Raw genomic sequence first — 18,213 nt, forward strand, 5'->3', positions numbered from 1 at the left:
GAAATTTTCAACCTTTCCCAAAAGATGCTATCTATAATTTAAAAATAGGTTTTCCACCTCCCCTCTTTTAACGCACTAGTCTAGCTATTTCCCAGCTATTTCCCATATATATATGTTATGCATCACTCTGCATTCTCTCTAGGAAATGGCAGAGTCTAGGAGTTGTTAAGGCTGTGGGCTCTGGAGTCAGATAGACCTGGGTTTAAATCCCAGCTTGCCTCTTAACAGCTATGCAGGTGAGTTACTTAACCTCTGTAAGCCTTGGCTTTCTTTTCTGAAGAATGGAGTGAATTATTGCCCTTACCTCATAGGGCTATTTGAGGAATTAAATAAGACAGACCACATCAAGGGCATATAATAAGTGCTGTAGCAATTGTTATTTAGACACTCATTGCATGGTTAGCTCTGAATAAGTCATTACACAACTGACTTGTTCCCTGGTTCTTTATCTAGAAGACAAGAATCTGGGGAGATGGGGAGATAGGCACGAAGGACCTCGACCCAAGGCATTTCTGTTCTCCATTTCCACTGTGGGTAAGGTCAGAGGGGTGGGCTAATGAGTTCAGAAATATACCTGAATTTGATGAGAGACCCTGGGGCTTGGGGTAGGCTGTCATTCTCTCTGTTCTGTTCATTTCTCTGCTCTAGTGACAAGCCTTCCAGCCTCAGTCTCATACTCCACAGGGTAGGAGAAAATTCCTCAAGGGAAGGCTTAGAGAGAGCTGGCTTCGGAGGACTGAGCACCATTTAGAGAACTGGGAGAATAAAAATATATGCCCATGTCCGTATCTGTGGGTGTATTTGAAAGTGGAAGACACATGAAAAAATGCAGAACTGAATGATGGCATTAACTGAGTCACCCCCTGCTTGCAGGCATCTGACCTGACTCCCGATAAATAGGTAAATCCCCAGTTTCCCTTGGGACATGAGCCAGTATTTTTTGGTCCAGATGATGTGGAAATGCTCCCCGATGTTTAATGTAAATCCCTCCTCCTGCAGCCAGCCTAAACCCTGTTCTTCCTTCCGAGAGGTCAAGACAGTGAGCAGGCAGTCAGAGGGCCCCCTCTTCCTTAGCAAGAACATTTTCCAAGTCCATGGTGGCAGCTCATCCCAGTGGGAAGCCACTGAAGGCAGGAGGTTCCATGGCTCCACCTCACAAAGTGCTGGGGGAGCGGTGGGTACGGGACTCGCCGGGCCGCCCTTCAGAGGAGCGGGTGAGGCAGCTGTTCCAGACGTCAAGGCTGCTAGGGCGTTAAACACATAAAGGTCAACGGAGCCTGTGTCTGGAGCCTCCTCTGGGCTCCCCTGAGCAGCAGCCACCAAGGCACACTGTGTTCATGACCCATTACACCACCCAAGGTGGCGACAGCTATGAAATTGCAAAATATTTTCCATCCTCAGCCCTGTTCTGGTAACTTCACTCTTCGTGGCTAGTACTTCTCGTTCTTCCATATTTGCCTGAGATGAATGAATGACTAGATTCAGGAGTTTTGTTTGGCTTTTTTTGTTTGTTTTTTTGGTGAAATGTTTGGAAAATTACTGCTAACATTACAGTGATCCTCTTTCTCCCTTTTTTTTTTAAAGGGAGTGGGGTTGGAATAATTTTTTCTTCTTCTAAAAGGTACTAGAGATTTAGATTTGTAGTACAGTGACCACCTGTCTTATATTTTCTCAGAAAGCCCCAGTTTTTTAAATGTAATTTGTGTAATCTTCACATAAATATGATTTAAATTTTATGAATCATTATTCACAAACTCATGTGTACTAGAAGTGTGACTCATTTTCTTTCATTTCTGTTTTGACTTTTTATTCAGTTGGGTTGGCAGAATCTTCAAGAACCACTCCCCTTCCCCAGGGTGGTGTCTAATGTGCCTGGTCTGATTCTCAACATGGCCTGTTTGCAGAAGAAACCTCCTCTGGGACCTCAGCCACCCTACCTGGTCTTGGTGGATGGGACCCTCAGATAGTGAGTAGATGTCCTTTGTTCTGCCCCATGGTCCCTTCAGGCTGATGGCTCTCTCTGTTATTCTCTGCTACTCTCCAATGATTCTGAAGCTCCAACCATGTGCTGGAACAAACAGGAGCTTCTATAAGGCCTTTACCTGCCTAGGCAGTTTACCTGCCTAGGTGTAGCATTTCTCTACACACTTGTTGCTGCCTGGAGCTGTCCCAGTTGATGAGGCCCACACCCCCTGTTCTTTTTTTTTTTTTTTTTTTTAAGAATCTTTTCCCAAACCGCGTATCCACCACTCCTTTTCTTTTTTTTTTTTAAATTAATTATTTATTTATTTATTTATATTTTTGGCTGTGTTGGGTCTTCGTTTCTGTGCGAGGGCTTTCTCTAGTTGCGGCAAGCGGGGGCCACTCCTCATCACGGTGCACGGGCCTCTCACTGTCGTGGCCTCTCCTGTTGCGGAGCACAGGCTCCAGACACACAAGCTCAGTAGTTGTGGCTCACGGGCCTAGTTGCTCCGCGGCATGTGGGATCTTCCCAGACCAGGGCTCGAACCCGTGTCCCCTGAATTAGCAGGCAGATTCTCAACCACTGCGCCACCAGGGAAGCCCCATACCCCCCTGTTCTTGGATCCCTCTTATCTCCCTGGTATTTTCCCCTCTCTGGGGTCATTGAGTGAAGAAATGTGTGCAGGGTCAGCTTTTCCAAAACTCATCAATGTCTGTGCTCTCTTGTCCCCCTCCCCCAACCCTGTACATCTGAATTTTAGGAGCTGTCCCTCTGAGCAGGGTGAGGAGAGTCTTATATTTCTTACATAAAAATATATAATATTATTAATATATTTCTCTCCCAAGTCTTGTATCTAATCTATATTCTAGTCAAGGGGACAAAACTGGGCAGAGGGTGATTTTTGCTCTGCTGATACAACACTGCCCGAGGTAATGAACTGAGAAAGCCTTAGCTTTGGAGAGGAAGGGCAAAGAGGAGATGGAAACAAGGGGTGGGGGCAGGGGGAAGCATGTTAATAGTTCTGAAAGTTTTCCTGCTCAGCATAAAGACTCACAGCACTTTAATATGTTGACCATATGTCCAGTATTTCCTATGACGGTCCCCAGTTTGAGTAATTTTATTCTTTAAAAGGAGACTCAGTGTTAAATCTGTAGCTAAGTTTGTTTTAAATTGCATCCTTTGGGAGGGCTTTCCATATAGATACATTAAAGATGGGAGAGGGTGGGAGGACCCTGAGGTCGGCCTCGCTTTCTTGTGCAGGTGGAATGCATCATGGCCAAGTGGAGGTGTCCAGAGTCCCCTTGTGCCGCCTGGATTGGAAGAAGACATTGCTCAGAAACCCTTCCAAAGAACTGGGGAGTGTCCCTGAGCACCTCCCACTCCCAAAGGACAGTGCATGTGCTGCCTGGTTCCCCAAGCCTAGCAGGGCAGCTCGCCCCTCATCCAGAGAATTGTGGAATCCTATCTGCTTCAAGGACTGTTTCCAAAATGATCTCCCAAGCAGCTCATGCCTGAACTTGGAGTAGTGACAACTACATATCTCACACCCCACTCATTTTGTTCTCTTCTTGTCCCTTCTCCCCAAGTATAGCATCCTGTACTAGCATTTCCTAGTATGTAAATAGCTTATAATCGGGGCTTGGTTTACCTAGTATGTTCTTAGAGAAATAAAGGTGAGTGTCATGTGTATAAGAGTCACACCCAAGCCCCCCTGCTTTTCTCTCCCCCCACACCGCCCCAGGGTCATCCCAGCCACTCCCATGACTTCAGCTACCACCTATCTGCAGATGACCCAGTCTCTGTGTCCAGCCTACATTTCTCACTAAACCCCACACCTAACCACCCATCTGCCTAAGCACCCACCTTCCACTTGGAGGTCAAATTTGAAACAACTCAAATTCAAGTTCTCCAAAAGTGGACTCCTTAATTTCTTTCATAAACCTGAGGCTCCTTTGTGTTCCATATTCTGAGGTGTCACATTTCGGTCCATGTACGTCAGTGGATGGATTGGGGGGGGGGGGAAAGGGCGTGTATATGAACCTCTTGAAATTTTATGCAAGATTTTGTGTGTACATGTGTTTTCTTCCTGCAGAAAGAGATGGCAGGTTTTTCAGAACCTGACTGTGACCCCTGAACTAGAGAGTCAAGCCCCCGTCTGTTTCTCTGACTTCATCTGTTGGCAGTCCTGCTTTGACCCCCAAGCCCCACATCTCCTGAACCTATGCTCACGGGCAGTGACTGACTCTTGGAGTTCCTGGAAAATGCCATCAGTTTAATGTATGCTGGTTCTTCTACTGAAGGGTGTTCCCACCCTCTTTTTCTGCAACTTTCAGGCAGTACCTCCTCTGGGAAGCCTCCCTTGCCTGACCCAGGCAGAGCTGATCAGCCCTTCCCTAGTGCCCCACCTCCATATGGCATCCATCATAGTGTAGGACAGCCTCTTGCACCCTGCGTGTGCCTCAGAATCCCCTGCTCATCTTTTAATAAAATGCAGATGCTCCAGCCTTGCTTCCTCCCCAGTGAATCAAAACTGTGAAGGAGAGAGGCCCCCAGGGGACTCTGAGGCACACGCTGCATGCTAAACCACAGTTGTAGGGCCTTTTTTGGGTCCATATTACTTGGATGCACCAGACTATGAACTCCTTGAGAGCAGGGATCTTGTCTCAGTCACTTCCCCAATCCCCGTGGCACTTAGAACAGTGACAGTGCACAGTAGAATGAGCCAATCTCAGCACTGGCCTACTGGGTGCCAGGTACCATTCTAGGGATTTCCATATACTGCCATTCAGCACCTACAATTTTCTCATGAGTTACATCATTGATCCCCTTTAGAGATGAAGAAATATTTGTGAATGAGTGAACAAGTGAATCATACTTTCTAGAAAGCTGATCGGTTTAGATAAATCTGAGTATGATTTAGTTCATAAACATGACTTTTTACAGGGGCAAGAAATGTCTCACTCTGCTCTGATCATGTCCAGGGAGGGGAGAAAGAGAGAATCCGGGAAGAGATGTGATGATTTTCTGGAAAACAGAACTACTCGGGTGGTGACAGAACCAGACCAGGGCTGCCAGAAACTCACCCAAGAAGCCCCAACACAGCCCAGGCTGAGCCTGCCTCTTCCCAAACATGAGGGGCTTGGCACAGGGCAGACTAAGAGGGTCACCAGGGGAGGGAGGGCAGCATTCCTGTCTCCTGCCTCTTCCTTCTCATGGCCGTTAGCCCCAAGGCCCAGTCTCTAGCTGCCATTTGCTCTCTTGGGAGCAAAGTGATCAGGAGTATAGTTTAAATCATGAAATTATTATAAAGCCCTTGCCTACATAGGAAGCAGGCCTCTGTGTCCATTCACAGCCACCTGCAAGCTGAACAAGGCCTCTGAGATCACAGAATCCTGCTCCTTACCACGGAAGTAATGGGAGGACCACTCCCAGCCAGAAAGCGCAAGTAGGATTCAGAAAACAATGCGGAAAGGTGGCGGGCAGGCCCTCAGTCACACCACAACCATGGCACCGGGGTGACCCAACCCTGTTCTCTTCCCGTTTTTCAAGGTCCTGCTCTTCAGGGACCATCTTAACCCTAACCCTCCAGAAGCCTTCCCAGAAATTGCACACTGTGTCCTCTCTCAGGCATCCACACCCAACTCAACCCCAGGGCTTTCCCTCATAACACTTCTCTCTTCCCAGGCTGCTAGTCCCAGCTTCCCCAGGGAGCCATGAGCCCCTCAGACATCACAGACCTCCCATAGGAGCTAGCACCCCACTGGGAGCTCAAGAGTAAACAGCCTGACTATTCCGCTTACCAACAAGTCTGAAAAAATTAAAACCCTCCCAGTAAAATAACATCCAGTTATTTGAGTGAACAATTTGCCCTTACATTTTAACGTAGATTTTAGAGTTGTCCCAGCACAGTTTTTTAGAGGTGTAACACAACAAGAGTTTAAAATGGTCCTGAATTCTAGACTTAGACCCCTTGGGTTCAAATTCCAGCTCTGCACCTTATTAGCTGTAAATTCACAGGCAAGTTCCTTAACCTTGCTGTTCCTCAGTTTCCTCATCCCTAAAATGGGTATAAAAATAGCACCTGGTCATAGGGCTGGTGTGAGGAGTGGATGAGTTAGTGTAAAGTACTTAGGACAGTGTCTGCCACACAAGCAGGAGCTCATAACGGGATCCTCTCATTAATTAAATTGATGTGATTCTCACATGACCTCTTGTGATTCTCACAACACTAGAAAGTAGGTAAAGATCTCTCCTCTTCACAGAAGAGGAGACCAGTCTCAGAGAAGTTATGTGACTTGCCTCCGACAACACAGCTAATACATGAGCACATAGTTTCTCAAAGCCAGGATTCTGAGCTCCACAGACATGGCATAAAAAGGCCCTGGACTCTGGCATCCCTACTGTCCCTCCAACTTCCCCTCCCCTGGCATTCCTGTGGCCTTCCCACACATTCTTGAAGCTTCGCAATAACAGTTGGCTTTCTTACCCCAAACCCACTGTGGGCTGGGGGAATGGTGTCCCCCTCGCCCGCCACACTCCTACTTTTCTGATCTTGGGCAGAGAGACATTCATGAACCACTCTGGGCTCAGTTGACAGTGCTGGTGGGTGCTGTGAGCAGGCAGGAGCCACGGCCCTCATTTGGCTCTCGCAGGACCCAACCTACACAGGATCCTATAGATTATCTCGTGGTGTCATCCTGCCAGGCTTTGCTGACACAGCTGCCCAGGGCCCAGTGCAGTGGAGCCTGTCCGAGGGGGGTGTCCGAGAACACAGGACTCTGCCCCTGAGGCAGCTTGGTAGAGCTGATGGGCCACGAAGGTGGCTGGGTAGGTGTCCTTGGACAGGCAGAGAGGACAGAGAGTGGGTTGAGGAGCTTGCTCTGCATGGGAGCCAGATGCTATCTGAAAGATGTTGCACAGAAGATTTGGGTGGGATCCGCAGACAGGAGAGACCTGGACAGAGACACACGAGCTGCAGCGTGAATGCTGATCCCTTCAGGGTGTCCTGGGCTTTGCAGCTCACCCAGTCCCTTCAACACAGCTGTTGCCTCACTAAGTCTCATAACCGTCCTCTCAGGTAGATATTGTTATTATCTCCAGTTACAAGTGAAGAACTGAAACTCAGAGCTCCTGTCTCCAATTTAGGGGTCTTGCTACTAACCTCACCGTTGAACAGACACAAACCTAAGTCAGGAGACCAGGCAGGATCCAGACGCGTATGTGAGCGGGTGACGCTGGTGGGCAGTGGGGTAGAGACTGGAGAGCAGGCTCTGCTCAGTGCCTTCTGATCGTTGCCTGGTGGGAATGCAGCCTCAGGATTACAGGATCTTTGGATTTTTCCGGAGAAGCTGGAAATCTGCATTTTTTAAATGTGAAATTTCCCAGTTTTTAATGTTGGCAACTAATTTTATTTAGTTTAAACTGTCTAGCAGGCTTCTCTGGTGGCGCAGTGGTTAAGAATCCGCCTGCCAATGCAGGGGACGTGGGTTCCAGCCCTGGCCTGGGAAGATCCCACATGCTGCGGAGCAACGAAGTCCGTACACCACAACTACTGAGCCTGCGCTCTAGAGCCCGTGCTCCACAACAAGAGAAGAAGCCACCGCAATGAGAAGCCCACAACAAAGAGTAGCCCCCACTCGCCACAACTAGAGAAAGCCTGCGAGCAGCAACAAAGACCCAACGTGGCCAAAAACAAATAAATAAATTAATTATTTTTAAAAAAGTCTAGTGGGCTAAACAAAACACATTCTTGGGCTGGACTTGACTCAGGCTGCCAATTTGCAGACTTGGGCCTGCACACTGCCTTTAAGATGCCAATAAGGCTGGGATAAGCCCCATCCTCCTTAATTGAATTAAAATGTTCAAATGCCCCCGGTAGGTCATACACATGTAAGTCAACACAAACCAGTGAGTGAGGAATTATTTACTGAATGCCTATATGTCAGACTTAGTTTTAGGGATACAGGATATATCTCAAGAAAAACAGAAAAAACACCAAACTCATGGAGTTATATTCTAATTGGGAGACATATGATAAAGATAAATTTGTGAAATTTAGGATGTGTTAATAACAACTGCTAAGGAGAAGAAGAAGGCAGAAAAGGGACTTACGAAGTTTTGTGCAGGTATTTCAGTTTCAGGCAGGGTGGCCAGAGACAGCCACTGAGAAGGTGAAATGTGATAAAGACTTGAAGTTGAGAGGCGAGGGAGTTATGTAGATATCTGCAGGGAGAACAGGCAGAAAGAGGGAATAGCACGTACAAAGGCCCTGAGGCCTAAGGAGAGTACCGGAGTGGTTGAGAAACAGGAAGGGAGCAAGAGTGGCCGGGAGAGGGGTGAATAGTAGTATTAGAGGTGAGAGAGGTAAGAAGTAAGAGGAGTGAGGAGGAGAAAGCCAAAGTACCTAGGGCTTTGGGTCTCACTTGGAGTGAGACTGGAAGCCATTGGAGTGACAGGGTCATTCTTGCTGCAGTGTTGAGGATCGGTTGAAGAGAAGCAAGGAATGAAGCAGAAAGAGCTTTTAAAAGGCTAGTGTGGGGCTTCCCTGGTGGCGCAGTGGTTAGGAATCCGCCTGCCAATGCAGGGGACACGGGTTCGTGCCCCGGTCTGGGAAGGTCCCACATGCCGCGGAGCAACTGGGCCCTGTGAGCCACAACTACTGAGCCTGCGCGTCTGGAGCCTGTGCTCCGCAACAGGAGAGGCCGCGACAGTGAGAGTCCCGCGCACCGCGATGAAGAGTGGCCCCCGCTTGCCACAACTAGAGAAAGCCCTCGCACAGAAACGAAGACCCAACACAGCCATAAATAAATAAATAAATAAATAAATAAATTTAAAAGGCTAGTGTGATAATCTGGGTAAGGAGATCGTGGTGGCTGGGGTCACAGAGCGGGCTGTGAGGGTAGTGAGAAGTGATCAGATTCTGGACATATTTTGTGGGTAAGCCCAGTGGTGTGCTAGTAAAGGCTGAACAACCAGCTCTTGCAGGGTGGTGGCTGATTTCCATTCCTAACAGGTACAGAGCGGTGTGTGAGAGCACCAGGCCTGGAGCCCTCCAAGGGGCAGGAAGGATGTCAACCCCACTCTTGCTGGATTCAGCAGGGGCCTGGAGGCAGAGTTACGCTTCCAGGTCCATTCTTCCCCACCAGCTTGGCTATCCAACCGCTTTTGTGGGATCTTGGGTACCCCTGCCCATGGGGCAATGAAGAATTGTAAGACACAGATCTTCTATGGCTGGTAGCTGTGTGGCTTTTGACAGGTTATTTAATCTGAGTCTCAGTTTTTTTGTATTTAAAGTGGGGATAAAAATGACAACAAGGCAATACATTAAGGTTCTTAACATATTGCCTGGCACATAGTAGCCATTTAATGTGTGAAAATTATTATTATTATTAATATGACAAGACTAAAACAAGGGGAAAAAATGAAAGATTAATTTAGGGTAAGATATAATTAAGGATATTTTTAGGTGGTATAGACCAGATCAGCCTTCAATCTTGGAAGCAAGTAGGGCCAAGAAAAGGGGAAAAATAAAATTGGAGTTAATGCATCATTCATGCATTACATAAATATGTATAAGGGGCCTACTCTGTATCTTTTTCCCCCCTTCATAGTACAACCACCATTTGTGATATACTTAGATTTATTTATGCGTTTGTTTATTTTTTTTCCAGTTCTATTGAGGTATGATTGACAAATAAAAATTATATATATTTGGGTTACACAATGTGATTTTTTTGAGGTTATTTTCTGTATCTCCTGTATCTCCAGGAGGGCAGGGACCGTGTCTGTTTTGTTCACAGCTGTGTTCTCAGAGCCTAATATAGTGCCAACCACATAGTCGGTGCTCAATAAGCATTTGTGGGATGAATGCCAGGCCTGGGCAGGGTGCTGTGATACACTGTAAGACTTCATAGAGCATTTCATCTCAAGGGGAAGCTGGAATAACTTAAATAATTCTCTGAGGGCAGTTTTGAGATCTTTGTGAGAGCAGAAGGTATCAGGCAAGGGGCCTGAAATGAGGAGAGAGGGACAAGGCAGTGGAGGAAGATGACAGGCACATGAGCACTGACAGGAAGGCAGCAGGGGCACCAGAGATGGGCTGGGGTGAAAGGAGCAGGAGAAAGGGCCCAACGCTGGGCCTAGAAGCCAGGAGCGGGGCCAGGAGGGTGAGGGTGAAGCTTGCAAGAGGGAGGCTGAAAAGGGAGTGGCCTGGAGCCACCTCCGCCCCAACCCGCCAGGGGCTTGGGTGGAGGGAAGGGACCCAGCTCTGGGTCACAGGGACCGGGTGGAGTCGAGGCAGCCTGGAGCTGCACGGAAGGGTTGGGAGAGTCCTGGCAGAGCTGCAGGGCTCGGAGACGCCTGGGGCTCAGTGAGGGCCTGGTGCAGAGGAGAGTGCTGCTGGAGCGGAGCGGCCAGGATGATTTAATCCCACGGCAATGTGACGGCTAATGAATTTCATATCCCCTCCCTGAGCTCAGCCACAAGAGGAGCCCAAGGCTGGGGGAGAGAGGAAGAAGCTGGGAGCAGGATGGGAGAATAAAGTGAGCAGCCTGAAGACGAGGAAAAGGAGAGGAAATGGGGGGATGGGTGAAGGGGAGGGAGGACCAGAGGAGAAAGGAGGGGGAGAGAAGAGTGGGAGGGAGGAGCAGGGTCTCCTGACAACAAGAATCAGTGTGACAACCTCACGGACCAAATGACCCATATCACACCCTTGTACCTCCACGGGTGGTGACCATCATAAATCAGGTTCATAAATGCCAGTCTGATGGGGTGACACAGCCTCTTTCTGGGAGAACATGTAGTCTAAGGGCAGAGCCACGTTATAAGAAGAACATAGCTGGCTCCCCTCTGAGCCCGTCCTTGCCTTCCTCCTTGTGCGCCCTCCTCCCCACACCTCCCCATCTCCCCTCTTTCTCCCTCTCCCCAGAACAAATGGGAAGGAGGGTGGCTGCCTGTCCAGAGAGCTCCTGCACTCAGAAGGACAGACAGACGAGTCATGTTCATGATGTAATAGCCCTAATGACAATGCCACCGTTTACCCAGCACCTGTCTCCAGAACCCAAGGCTCTCTTCAAATCCAAGTTCTGCTTAAGGTGGGAGGGGGCTTCTCTGTCCTCCAATAAGGATCTGAATATAAAAAAGGAACCTGAATTCCAGCATGAGAGAGGCAAGGTAGACTGAAGGAAGAACTTCCTCACAAGGTCATTTAAGCTTAAAGTGCTAGGCTAATGAAGACTGGGGGTATGAAGGCAAGGTGGGGTGGAAAGCCTTCATTTCTGGGGGTATCTAGTGAAAGCAGAGCCACCACTATCCCAGACTGCCTCCTCCCAACTCACCACACCACTTTGCTAACGCCAGAGCCTCTCATTGAGCCCTGGCCCATGGAGCAGACATTCGGGGCTGCCAGCCACCTTCCAAAACATGTTTTGCCTTTTTGCCTTCATTCTGTGGCTTGGCTCAACTGGGCCTGAAAATTCCCCACACCTGGGGTAGGCCAAGATGGGATGCTCCACCATTAACATCACTGTTTCCAGCCTGAATGCCCTGCTCTGTCCTCAGAACAGCCTTATGGGATGGGACAGCAGGTCTTCAGTCTCCAAAAGCAGCGAGGGGCAGCTTCCAGGACCACATGGGGGGAGGGGCATCCAGAGGCCGTGGTTCAGAGTCTCTGGGGTCTTGCTGCACAGCCCCTAGTGCCACCCCCAGAGTGCCTCCCATGAAAGAGCATCTACGGTGGTCTTCTAAGACCTGGCTGGAGCGGCCCCATCAGCTCACTGCCAAGAGGTGACTGGATCAAAGGGGCATCATTTGTGCCCAGTAAATTTCTTCCCAGATTGCAGCCCTCGGCCCAGAGCTCCCTTGGCTAAATCCTCTGTCTATGGCCGCCAAGACCAGTGTAAACACTACAAAGGAAACACAGTGTCTCTTGGCAAGGACACTTCATAACAAAGCTCGGGATTCTTCCACGATGCTGTTTCATGAGCTACGGCCATAAAAAATATTTATCCTTCACTGTGAATCTTTGGGTTCAGACAGTCGTTATGGGTCTTGTTGCCCCGATTGTCCTGTCTATGTGTGTATTGCCCATTTTAGACTGAGAGCCCATGGAACACTTCAAATAAGCCCTAAGTTCCCCTGCTACCCTCCCTGCGCACTGACTGGGGAGGGAGAACAAGGATGAAGCCAATCATGGCTCCTCTTCCCCACACCATCAGCTGGGAGAATCCCTTCTCACACTGCTCTTGGGAAATGCCAATGCCAGTCTGATGGGGAGACGCAGCCTCTGTCAGGGGCAGAACCACACCATGTGAAGAAAAGACAAAGGAGATCCAAGAACAAACCACAGGCACGCAAGGGTGAACAGAAGGCAGGGTGAATGTAGGAACAGAGAGGTTCCAGGGATCTGCTCGGGTGGGCCGCCCTCCCTTCCGGAAGGGTGCTTTGACACAATTTCCAGGGCAGGATAGTGGCTCCACTCTGGAGAAGCAAGCTGGGGCCCACAGACAGCTACCAAAGGGCGTTCTCTCTCTCCCTCTGCTTCAGCCTACAGAGGGAGAACCCCTGGAGGCAACAGAAGCCTCAGGCAGTGGGTGGGAGCGCATGCACACAGTGCTGTGACATCCTACAGTAGCACTTCTGAACATTGCAGGCTGAGAAAGGAGAAAACTGGAGCTGAGAACATTGGCTTCCGTCTTTGCCTCTGTCTGGATCCTTTCCCTCTGATGGTGCCGGAATCAGGAGGGAGCTAAGGGTGGGCAGCCACGTGGCTCAGCCCCTGAGCCCTGTGATCTGGCTCTGAGTGAGGCCAGGGGTGTGCACGGGAGGTAGGCGGAGGGGGGCCAGGAAGCAAGAGGGAGATGGGGCACCGTTCCCTGAGCTGCAGGCCAACCAGTCATTTTTCCAGACTGGGCAAGCAGAGCAAAACACAAGAAAAATAAAAACAAAGGAGGCTGATACTCATGGGGATAATGAGAGGAGTGGGCGAGCATTGTGTCAGCTGCTGGAAAAGAGATAACAGCTCTGTTATCTCAGTAAAAGCCACAGACCAGGTCTCGGGAGACCAGGGTTCCAACACAGCCTGACACCGGGAGTAGTGTGGGTAGGAGTCGAGTCATATCATGTTTTATTAACTAACACCGCCCCCCACACTCCCACACACACATAACTCACTGTGGATTACCATTCGCTCAGCAAGCATTATCAGTATAGTGTAGCATGGACCCTGGAGCCAGGCTGCCTGGGTTCAAATCCTGACTTTGACACTTAGAGACTGTATAATACTCTGTAAAATGGGGATAATAATAATAGTACCTAGTCCTGTGGTTGTTATGAGGATTAAATGAGCTAATGCACTGTAAAGTACATGCATGGCACATAGTAAACTCTTGGAAATGTTAGCTATTCTGACCATTATTAGTCCTCTGCCAGGTCCTTTGCCAGGAGCTGGGTTTCTGCCTTGGAGACCCTCCGATCATACAAAGGAGGTACAAGCAGTAACTGCACGGTGCGGTAAGTGCAGTAAGAGAGCTGTGGCCCAGGGGAGCACGGACAAGAGCAAGCTCACTCTGCCTGTGGAAATCAGGGAGAGCTTCATACAGGAGATAATATTTGATTTGGGTCCTGCAGGGTGAATAGGAGTTCCCCAAATGACGAATAAGGAAAGAAGGACATCTGAACCTAGATTGGGCAAAAGCTTAGAGACATGAAAACCTGGGATACATGACCTCTTGAATCTGGCTCTCAAGTTCTGTAGGAATTATAGAAGGAAATGAGAATGGCAGGAAAGCCAGGTCAGACTGCAGGGCCTCGTGTCATGTTAAGGCATTTGAATTTTGTTCTGTAAAAACCTGAGACTCACTATAGAATTTTAAGCAAGGGGATCGCATGATCAAGTTTGTGTTTTGGGAAATAACACACTTGTGGGTCATGGAAAATAGATTAGAAATTGAGAAGCCTGCAGAAAAACACACACAGGAGGATTTTGCAATGGCTTGGGCAAACACAAAGGAGGAGAAAGTATTTTAGTGCTTCTGGACTGGCTGCCAGATTACACTGAGGCCAGGGTGCAGGGTACTGACACCTACTGTGTGTCAGAACTGTGCCAGGTCCCAGGGCTCCAAGTAAGAATCAGATTTGACACAGGCCACTGGGGAGTTTGTAGAGCAGGCAGAGAGGAGAACAGAGGAGGGCAGGGAAGTGGCACAGGTCTTGGGCTGGACACACACTAGGGGGCCGCTGGAACACATGGACAGAGTGCTTGTGGCTACCCATGGGGTTGGAGAGGAAAGTGCTGTCAGGAGATCATCCTAGAGGATGCAACAGCTGGCAGACAGAAGGGTCAGAGAGCAAAGATGTGGAGATGTGAAATAGCCTGGAGGATTCTGGTTATTGTGAGACAGTCACATGGTTAGGGTCTAGAGTTTGAGAATGGGGCTGAAGAAGTAAGGAGGAGTCAGAGCTCAGCCAAAGGTGTGGATCCCAATCTCTCACGGTGGCAGCCTTTAAAAATACAGATCTAGGGCTCCCCTGGTGGCGCAGTGGTTAAGAATCCGCCTGCCAATGCAGGGGACACGGGTTCAATCCCTGGTCTGGGAAGATCCCACATGCCGCGGAGCAACTGGGCCCGTGAGCCACAACTACTGAGCCTGCACGTCTGGAGCCTGTGCTCCGCAACAAGAGAGGCCACGACAGTGAGAGGCCCAGGCACCGCGATGAAGAGTGGCCCTCGCTTGCCACAACTAGAGAAAGCCCTAGCACAGAAACAAAGACCCAACACAGCCAAAAAAAAAAAAAAAAAAATACACATCTATTTGAATCAGCATCTCTAAGTGGTGGAGTGGGCGGGGGGTGGGGGTGAGCTCAGACATTTTTAAGAGCTCTCTGGTGAATCTGACCTGCACCATAGGCTAAGAACCATGGTTATGGGGACAGGGAGTCACTGAAAGGTGACCTGGTCAGATCCACGCCTTAGGAAGATCCAGGTGGAAGGTGGAGGGCAGAGGGAGGGGTGAGGCAGGGACACTCGTTCGGGAGCCCCAGTAGTGGTGTAGTACCATGGCAGGTGAGGGGGGAAGGTGCCAAAGCCATTAAGGAAATAGAACTGACAGAACTTGAGGAGTCCATACGGTTGGTGGGGGAGAAGGAGAGGAGTTGAGAGTAACTCTGTATTTTAGGGATGAGAAACTGAGGCCTGGATCAGTGGTTCTCAACAGTTTTGAGGGTGAGGATTTCTTTTCAACATAAAAAAAAAATGTGATGATAGTTAAACTTGCATTAATAGAAAATACCTAAGGTCACCAGCTACATGGATTTCTAAAATGATCTCTAGATCATTTTAAAGAACTTGCATTTTATTCATCACAACAGCATAGATATATACATGAACAAGAACATTGGAAGCAGAACAACCTGGATTCCAATCTTATCTCTACCATTACTAGACGTGTGACCTTGGGCACATGAACTATCTGTGCCTCCGTCCCTCACCTGTCCGATGGGTGTTTCAGCAGTACCACATCATGGAGTTGTACTAGGATTGAAGTGTTGTTCATGTAGAGGGCTGAGAAGAAGGCTTGAGGTATGGTAAACTTCAATGAGCTTTAGCTATTACTATAACTTTTATTCAGGTTAAAATGATGCTTGGTGCACATGTGGATGTGAGGACGCCCAAGGTCATGTGTGGTGGTCCCAGGTTGGCCTGAGTTGCTCCTGCCCTCCTGAACTTTGCAACATGGGGCATAATTAACTACATATGCCCACGTGTCATCATCACATGGAGGCAGTGTGACTGTGCCTATGTAAGGCAGTGCCATTACCCAATATTCCATTGCATGGAGCAGGATGCCATCGGTGACTTATCAGAATTATATCTGGAACTTGGATATTAGATCTAGGTGTTGTGACTTGCAAAAGGCAATTTTTACAACCTAAATATTAAGTTAGACTGGAGTTCCAGGATGATGTAATTGGAGGGTGGAAGAGGCATCCCAGAACCTTGGAGGACCTCACCTTGGAAGGCAAAATGCCATTACCACTCCCCTGAGCTTGGCTTCTCGAGGACCTGAGGAACTCTGGAAGCAATGCTGACTGAACAGCCCCCTGACCAGTGTTGTCTGGTCATGCCAGCTGATGGTGTAGCAGGACTGATCAGCTGGCCCACAAATTGGCAACCTCTAGACAGGATCATGAACAATGAGCAGGAAGGGACTTCAGGGTCCTCCAGTACAACTGCACTCCCTGTGTGGCTGCAGACACGGTTCATTTCTCCCCTCCCTGTCTTTGCCCCTCCCTTTGGTTGACAACCAGAGCCCTTGGGGGTTTCTGAGTATACATGCAGTGTCTTGGCCAGAAGTAAAGAGGATAAGGAAGCTTCTTCCCCGAGAAGAAATGGTCCCTGGTTGGGGCCAGACCAGGGGAGAATGTGGGGTCTGGGGGACCAGAGCCCCTGGCAGAGTGCCAGGAGCCAGCCTGTCTCCAGAAAGGAAATGACAGCTTTGCAGAAGGTTTCTGGCCTCGGTACACAGCCTTAGAAAGTGTCAGAGGGCTTCTAGGCCAGAGGGGCCCCCCAGGATGAAGGGCGTGTCCTGCAGCGCTGGAGGTGAAACGTTAACTGCCTCAGCAGCTGGACAACCCCTAGGGGAGGGACACCCAGGATTGAGGTGGAGTTTTCCACTGTCCCAGTGACAAGAGTGCTCAGATTCAGAAACTAAGTTAAATTATAGAAGCAAGTTTAAATTATAAAATAATTTAACTACTTATTCAGTAGACTGCAATTGATACCTGCCACACACAGATGGGAAAACTGAGGCTCAGGAGGGGCAAATGAGTAGCCCAAGGCCACCTGGTTAGCATGGAAAGGAGGCAGAGCCAGAACTGGACCCAAGTTCGTGAGACTCCAAGCCCAGCACTCCTTACCTTAAAAATGGGTCAGGAGGTGGCAACAAGCCCAAATGTCCATCAGGAGGGGCTGCTCAGACAGATATGGGGCAGAGAGTGAGAGAGAGCCTTTTGCACCAATATGGAGTGATCATCAAGATATCCTACTGAGTAAAAATAAAAGTGCATAGTTGCTTGAACCTACTGCTTGTATGTGCATTAAGTTAAATCTGGTAGCACGGAAGAAACTGGTATGCTGATTGTGTCCTGAAGGAAACTGGGTTACGGGGAAACAGGCAGGGGGAGAAGACTTTTTCCTGGTGCAATCTTTTGTACCTTTTGGATTTTGAATCAAGAGAAGGTATTAGCTTTTCATATTTTTACAATAATAACATTTTTAAAAAAGAGATCGACAGAGAACGTCCTTGTTCAACCCTCTTAAATGTGATGAAACAGACTCCTACTGAGCACCCAGGCTGTGCCAAGCCTCAGGTGGGTGCTGCGGGTTATACCACGACGGGCAGGATGCTGTCTCTACCCACCAGGAGCCACTCACCCCAGGCGACCCAGACCCCCCCAGGCTGGCTGAGGGGTGCGCTACCACAGGACTTCCACAGCTCCTCCCTCTTGCGCATTTGCCCGGACCCCCAGCCACCCGAGGCTGTGAGCCTCAGTTTGTGAGGGGTGAGGGTCTGACCCAGATCCAGCCCCTGTGGGCCTGATGACCACGGGGCAGTTGAGCCCAAACTGCTCAGGGCCACACCTCTCCTTCCTGGCAGAGTCTCCAGACAGGGCAGCGGGGAGGTGGGGAGCCTGAGCTGCCTCCCTGTGGAACGGATCATAGACAATCGTGCCCTTTCTTCTCTTGCGTTAAGCACTCACTGCTTGTAATCAAGCAGCAGTTACTGTGCAGATCAAATACGCAGTGAGCCCCCGAGATGGGATTTCAACCTGGGTGGGAAGTGTGAGCAGGTCCTGACTCTCTGGAAATGTAGCTGTAATCCACCACATTGGAGAGCCACCTCCCCACTGCCTTGCCTTCCCTGCACTTTTCTGTCCCCACATTCCGCCCCCTCGCTCCATCCTAGGAGTGGGCAACTGCAGCAGCAACCCAAGTATCTTGACTTCCCACCACTTTTCCCAGCCTTCACCTCATATTGTCCTTGACGCACCAAAAAGAGATAAATACCTCCCTTGGGGTGAAGCTACACCAATTGGTGCCCCCGAGACTCCAGGAAGGGAAGCTCTTTCTGGAGGAGACACCTCTTTATGGAGGAGGCTAAGGGTCCGCCGGCTATATGAAGCCAGTGAATCGCAAAATGCTTCCAATGAAGCAGCTCTCCAGGGACCTGATGATAGAAAAAGTAAACATCATC

This window comes from Balaenoptera acutorostrata, chromosome 1, assembly GCF_949987535.1.
Source record: "Balaenoptera acutorostrata chromosome 1, mBalAcu1.1, whole genome shotgun sequence".
NCBI classification, from domain to species: Eukaryota; Metazoa; Chordata; class Mammalia; order Artiodactyla; family Balaenopteridae; genus Balaenoptera; species Balaenoptera acutorostrata.